Source organism: Anabrus simplex, chromosome 1 (assembly GCF_040414725.1).
Source record: "Anabrus simplex isolate iqAnaSimp1 chromosome 1, ASM4041472v1, whole genome shotgun sequence".
Classification (NCBI taxonomy): Eukaryota; Metazoa; Arthropoda; class Insecta; order Orthoptera; family Tettigoniidae; genus Anabrus; species Anabrus simplex.
In genome coordinates, this window is record NC_090265.1 from 1344379201 (window position 1) to 1344386500 (window position 7300).

The following is a 7300-nucleotide window of genomic DNA, read 5'->3' on the forward strand; positions in this document are numbered from 1 at the left end:
CTCCATACTAATGTTTTCCCCTTCTACTGTGTTACACTGTGATCTGTAGTTTCACTCTGTTATTTGACTAGTTGTAAGGCAGGTTACAGTTTTGTTATTGGCTTAATCTTATATTGTCCTTATTGTTGAGTTCATTTGTACTTATTTGCTATACTGTTTATACACTGACTGACAGAGCAAATGCAACACCAAGAAGGAGTGGTCAGAACTTTATGCCAATTGCAGGATAGACTGACGTCACTGAGGTATGCTCATGATGTGAAATGCGCCGCTGTGCTGCGCACGTAGGGAACGATAAATGGGACACGGCGTTGGCGAATGGCCCACTTCGTACCGTGATTTCTCAGCCGACAGTCATTGTAGAACGTGTTGTCGTGTGCCACAGGACACGTGTATAGCTAAGAATGCCAGGCCGCCGTCAACGGAGGCATTTCCAGCAGACAGACGACTTTACGAGGGGTGTGGTGATCGTGCTGAGAAGGGCAGGTTGGTCGCTTCGTCAAATCGCAGCCGATAACCATAGGGATGTGTCCACGGTGCAGCGCCTGTGGCGAAGATGGTTGGCGCAGGGACATGTGGCACGTGCGAGGGGTACAGGCGCAGCCCGAGTGACGTCAGCACGCGAGGATCGGCGCATCCGCCGCCAAGCGGTGGCAGCCCCGCACGCCACGTCAACCGCCATTCTTCAGCATGTGCAAGACACCCTGGCTGTTCCAATATCGACCAGAACAATTTCCCGTCGATTGGTTGAAGGAGGCCTGCACTCCCGGCGTCCGCTCAGAAGACTACCATTGACTCCACAGCATAGACGTGCACGCCTGGCATGGTGCCGGGCTAGAGCGACTTGGATGAGGGAATGGCGGAACGTCGTGTTCTCCGATGAGTCACGCTTCTGTTCTGTCAGTGATAGTCACCGCAGACGAGTGTGGCGACGGCGTGGAGAAAGGTCAAATCCGGCAGTAACTGTGGAGCGCCCTACCGCTAGACAACACGGCATCATGGTTTGGGGCGCTATTGCGTATGATTCCACGTCACCTCTAGTGCGTATTCAAGGCACGTTAAATGCCCACCGCTACGTGCAGCATGTGCTGCGGCCGGTGGCACTCCCGTACCTTCAGGGGCTGCCCAATGCTCTGTTTCAGCAGGATAATGCCCGCCCACACACTGCTCGCATCTCCCAACAGGCTCTACGAGGTGTACAGATGCTTCCGTGGCCAGCGTACTCTCCGGATCTCTCACCAATCGAACACGTGTGGGATCTCATAGGACGCCGTTTGCAAACTCTGCCCCAGCCTCGTACGGACGACCAACTGTGGCAAATGGTTGACAGAAAATGGAGAACTATCCCTCAGGACACCATCCGCACTCTTATTGACTCTGTACCTCGACGTGTTTCTGCGTGCATCGCCGCTCGCAGTGGTCCTACATCCTACTGAGTCGATGCCGTGCGCATTGTGTAACCTGCATATCGGTTTGAAATAAACATCAATTATTCGTCCGTGCCGTCTCTGTTTTTTCCCCAACTTTCATCCCTTTCGAACCACTCCCCCTTGGTGTTGCATTTGCTCTGTCAGTCAGTGTATGTTCAATTAATTTTTATTGTAATATATTTCAAAAAATTGAGAAAGGATAGAATGTGAATTTACTGATAAATACATACTTACGATACTGAGCAGTTCCTCTTCTCACAACTCTTTCGTCCAGCTATGAGGCCCACCTGGCGTTTCCTTAAACCTACTTTCTGCTGTTGTATTGTTATTAGCGGGCAAGTTGGCCATGCGGTTAGGAGCGTGCAGCTGTGAGCTCGCATCCCACTGTCGACAACCCTGAAGATGGTTTTCAGTTGTTTCCCATTTTCACACCAGGCAAATGCTTGGGCTGTACCTTAATTAAGGCCACGGCCGCATCCTTCGCATTCCTAGGCCTTTCCTGTCCCGTCGTCGCCATAAGACCAATCTGTGTCGGTGCGACGTAAAACAACTAGCAAAAATGTATTATTATTATTATTATTATTATTATTATTATTATTATTATTATTATTATTTTGAAATAAAATCATATAGGACTACACAAAGTAGTTAGATGTGTGTGTTTGCCCTCTTATTTCCCTACATTTCTTTCATTCTTTCGCTGTAGGCTTATTTTATTTCTTTTCCCCAAGTTGTTTCAGACTTTATTTTTTATTTGCTTGTTTGGATTGCCCCCTTGGTCATCTTGTGTCATGTTTGAAATCATGATAGTAATGCAATTAATTCCATTCCAGTTTTCACGCTATTTATCTTAGAATAATATGAGCTTACATATTCTTGAATTTTGAAATTCCCCTGCCTCGACAGCTCTCCCCGATGAGGATTATTTTATTTGTCTTTGCATATACTGTATAGATGGCTATTTACTATTAAAAATTACGTAAAACATCTAAACAAATTTCTTCCGAAAAAACGAAATAGGAATACCAAAGCCAATGAAGAAATTAACTAAAATTCTTCTGAGAGCAGAGCATTGGTTCACGATCAGCATCACACACTAAATATCGAGCAGTGAATGCTCTCCTTAAGTCTGTTGGCACAGAGCCTGGCCTCGCGCTCTGAAGAAATCTTGATGTGCTAAATGGGTTAAATAGAAGAGCGTTGGCTAGCTGTCGCCAAGGTAGCGGGTTTGATCCTATCTCATACAGATGGCATGTGAAGAGGTGTCGACCGTGGATAGCTGGAAGGCTGCAGAGCTCGCGTCCTTAGATCTACCCATACATAAATAAACTCTTGTTGCACAAAATGCTGGGCTCCTCGGTGTCTACCAAAGCCTTTAGATGTAAAACAACTTTATTAAAAGCAGTCTCAGATGCCCTAGATTTACAATGACGTTTTCTCTGTGATATGTACCTGGCCTGGTATCAGTATCGCTCTCCAGATATATTCTTAACCCTCTAATGCATGAATTATTTTTCGTTTCCCTTTGGCGAAGAAAATGTCAGGCTTTAATGTTCAACATACGCTCAGTGTTTTAGATATACCAGCAATTCTTAACTGGGCCTAATAGCTTAACACTCGTATGTGATGTGGATTGCCATATTGGAATATATATACGATTTTTCACGATTTACGATTTACACTAAGCTTTTAACATTCAAAAGCCTACTGGCCATGGTACGTATTGCGAGGCGCAAGTATACTTGCACGTCCGTAGGTCGGTAACGTCTTTGAGGTTGAGCCAGAGTTACTCCTGAAGCCTGAGGTAATGTGACAGGGAGGGCCCGCGTAAAATAAACGGTGGTTAGTTCGCGTGGATCTTGACGGGGTGGAAGGAGTACCTTTGGCTGTATGGCTGTTTTGTCTTATGTTATGTAAACACAATGGCAACAGTATGCGGTAGACTTTGAAAGCGGTAATAGGGGAGAAATTTAGGCATATTGTATGTTACGTATTCAGATAATATGTCTTACATTGCTAGACTCTAAATAAGTTGCGGTTAACGGTGCGTTATGCAACTTAATCGGTGAAATCATAGACCGTGATGGAAAATGCACACACAAAAAAAGAAAAAAAACAGTGCATAATATCACTCAAAGAAAGGAGAGTCCAGGTTTCGCTATTAGTTAAAAAGTTGGCAATAATTGAAGATATGATAAAATTGAGGACAGCCGGATAGGAAAAATACGTAAATAGAATGTAGATGGATTGGAACACTGAAATTTACCTCGCTATGTACTGATCATTTGAGTTAGGAATTTTTGAAAGCGGTAATAGGGGAGAAATTTAGGCATATTGTATGTTACGTATTCAGATAATATGTCTCACATTGCTATTATTTGAGAGCAAACAGTCATGAGAGAGGAAATACATTAAGGAAGATAACGGAAGTAGAAGAAAAATACAGTAAAAATAGAGCAAAACCATAAAACACTTTGCAGTGTGAAATAACGGGCTAGACTCTGCGGTACTTCTCGAATATTAATAGCCACGCTTAGCGGTATTTAAATACGATGTTAACCTCCAATGTTATACCGTAAATATCCCGCAGAATGGCAACTTGTCGCCTCTCTCGCCTTCTACCCAACAAAAATCCACGACGTTACAGGAATAATGACGAAAATGGCATTTGTTCTTCCCTGGTGGGAAGCAGTCTAAGACGTTGCCATGGTAACCGTTACTTTCGCTGTTGGTCTGCGAGGGTCTCCGTCACTCGACGCAGAGCATGAAACCCGTAGAAAATAGTACATTGCACCGTCATTTGAAGAGTAAATGAAATTATGTACATAACAATAATGATTTAAAATGAAGGGACGTTTCATATATAGTCTACAGATTTTACACAAAAACAACAGTGTATGAGAAAATATCGAATAACTCGCTTGGTCTTCCTATAAAACTCCAAGTCTTTTCAGTGGTTTTTAAATCAATTGTATGTAAAAACGTACAGTTGGATAAGTAGATTCTAAATATGAAGTTCGGTCGACATCTACCCACCCGTTTCTCTGTGATCAAAGAACAAACAGACCAACAGAAAACACAGTCAGGAAAGCTAGAGTCCACTGATTACTTCAAGAGTTCGAGATATGATGAAATAAAAGAAATTACAGGTAGTGGAACCCCTAAAAAATACTTATATAGATAGTAATAATAATAATAATAATGATAATAATCGTCATTTTGTGAAATGACGTCCTTTCACCTATTGTTAATTTAATTTGACAAAAATCAGAATGTTTCTCTAAAAGGAATTCTGTAATTTGCTTAATATATCTACAGTCATTGAATTATAACCGGCTGAAAGGCAAATCCATCACAAAGCCTCGAGTACAAAGTCCGAGTGACAAACCAAGTATGCTACTCTGACGGTCATTATTATTATTATTATTATTATTATTATTATTATTATTATTATTACCAAATGTACCCAAGCTTCGCTACGGTATTCTACATTGTATACGAATATATCGAAGTAAATACTGTACATGCAGTAAATAAGATTGTTTTAAAATTGTATATCTCTTAGTGTTATCCGAGAAACAGCATGGGGAGGTCCCCATACGCTGTTTCCAATGCAAAGTGTTTGTTACGGATTTGTGATATAACGGCAGGCTCACTTGCTTACTGCCATTCACAATCGAGTTGGGAAATTTACATTATAATTTCAGTCCCCATTGCCTACTGAGCGGTCACAATCGATTTGGGGAGTTTTCGTAACAATGGCAGCCCCCTTTCCTACTTCCAGACAGATAACAGTTGAAGAGTTTCTATTATAATGGCAGGCAACTACCCTACTATCAGTCGAAATTGAGTTGTGCAGTTATCATTATAATGTCAGGCCCCTTTTCCTACTGCCAGGCAGCTTACTGCCAGTCACACCAAGTTGGTGAGTTTCCATAAAAATAGCAGGCCACTATGCCTAATGCCAGTCAAATTTTAGATGAGGAGATTTATTTATAATTGCGGGCATCCTTGCCTACTGCCAAACACAATCGGGTAGAGGAGTTTTAAACAAAACTTCATGCTCCCTTGCTTTCTGTAAGTCAAATCGAGAAGTGAACTATTCATTACAATGGTAGGCCTTCCTTACTACTGCCAGTTACACAGGAGTTGGAGAAGGACTCCATTCCTACTGCCAGTCAAAGTCGGTGTTTGGGGGTACTGATTACAATAGCAGACACACCCTTTCTCGATCGCTACTAATCGACATCAGTGAATATATAGATCAACGACATACGAAAGTATATGTTGTTTACAATATTGCAGACCTTCATTTACATTTTAACTGCTGCTAAACGTACGTCATATCGACAAAGGATTGTACCATAAGACGCCGTATTTAGTGGCCTAAATGGATGGTGCTATGATATCTCATATATTCTTGCGTCAGATTGAGTTAGAAACGTTGAACGGGGTAAAGTTTTTGTAAGATTATCTCACATTGCATTACATTTCGGATAATTATGTGACAGCTACATACATAGCATTTGGCTCACATATGGCTACTGGCTGGTCCAATTTTCGTGAAGAGTTTGATGATTCTATATTTCCTATAAGTGATTGAAAGTATGAATTATGCATGTGAAAAGTCCAAATTTACTTAACATCGATTAATAGAGAAAAATCAAACGTAAAAGGGATACAGATACGACAAAATGTCATAAGAGCATGGCTGTAGTCCATTCCAAACGGAGATTGTGCAATCCGTTATGTGATAGGACTTCCCGAAGGTCTGCACCATCATTAAAATTACCTCCATATTTAGATATTCTTCGGGTATAAACGTGAAAAATTAAAAAGATCTTGGAAGTTTTCATCCGTTACAGGCTAAAACGTATAATTTCGTCAAATTTCAATTTTCTTTTTCGTCTGGCAGATTATGCCGCAATCTGGATTTTGGGCGAGGGGGGTAAAAATTAGGACTTTCGGGAAACTAAACCAAAAAATATGCAGATGGTCATTATTACCCCTTAAACGGGTAGCTGTGCGAAAATTTCGCCAAAATAGTCAATGTAGAGGCACACAGTCGTTACGATTTTACTTATATAGATAGATAAGGAATCTGCTCAACGTACAACACCTTTTGGGCTATGTCCGCTGGGCTTAACCTGAAAAACTGACCATTCATAATATCTCCCTTATTAACCCTCCTGACGAAAATATGCACATGAAAAAAGTTTTAGAGACTGAATTCCATCACATTTGGTCGATTTCCAGTCAGGTTGGTTTTGTACTGTATATATTGTGGAAGAGTAAAATCACCCTTCCGGTTCCCTATAAACCACCAATCCATTCCGGGAACATATGTTATTGCCCTTTAAAACCTATCTTTGGACAGGTGGATGCTAAATACCAGGTGGCTCTCGAACGCCGTACTTTCTACTTATAAATGTCCCGCATGCACAAGTGATGAGTGGGATGTCTACCAACTGATTTTACACAGGGGAACTACTGCCAGCGGGCAGGTTATGTCAGAGATAAGGACAGGAGTGTGGCTCACAGCATGTTACTCAGCGCTACCGGACAAATGCACCCCTTGCATTAGTAAACATCGTTTTCGACCGCATAGTTCTTGGCTGGTGTATGGTACAGCCACACTATATTTGCTGTCTGCGTGTCGGCAATGGCTAGTGTGTTCAGCAGCGACGAATACACATACATTATTTTAATCTGGATAACCTGGTCGGAATGCAACAGAAGCTCCAAACAGATGTATGCCTTCTACACACGTACTTTACCGAACAGTATTCGTTTTTGTTTCATACATGCAACTGTTTTATCGAGTGGAATGTCTACACGTGTATACATTAATAAGTTATTAGATTTCCTTT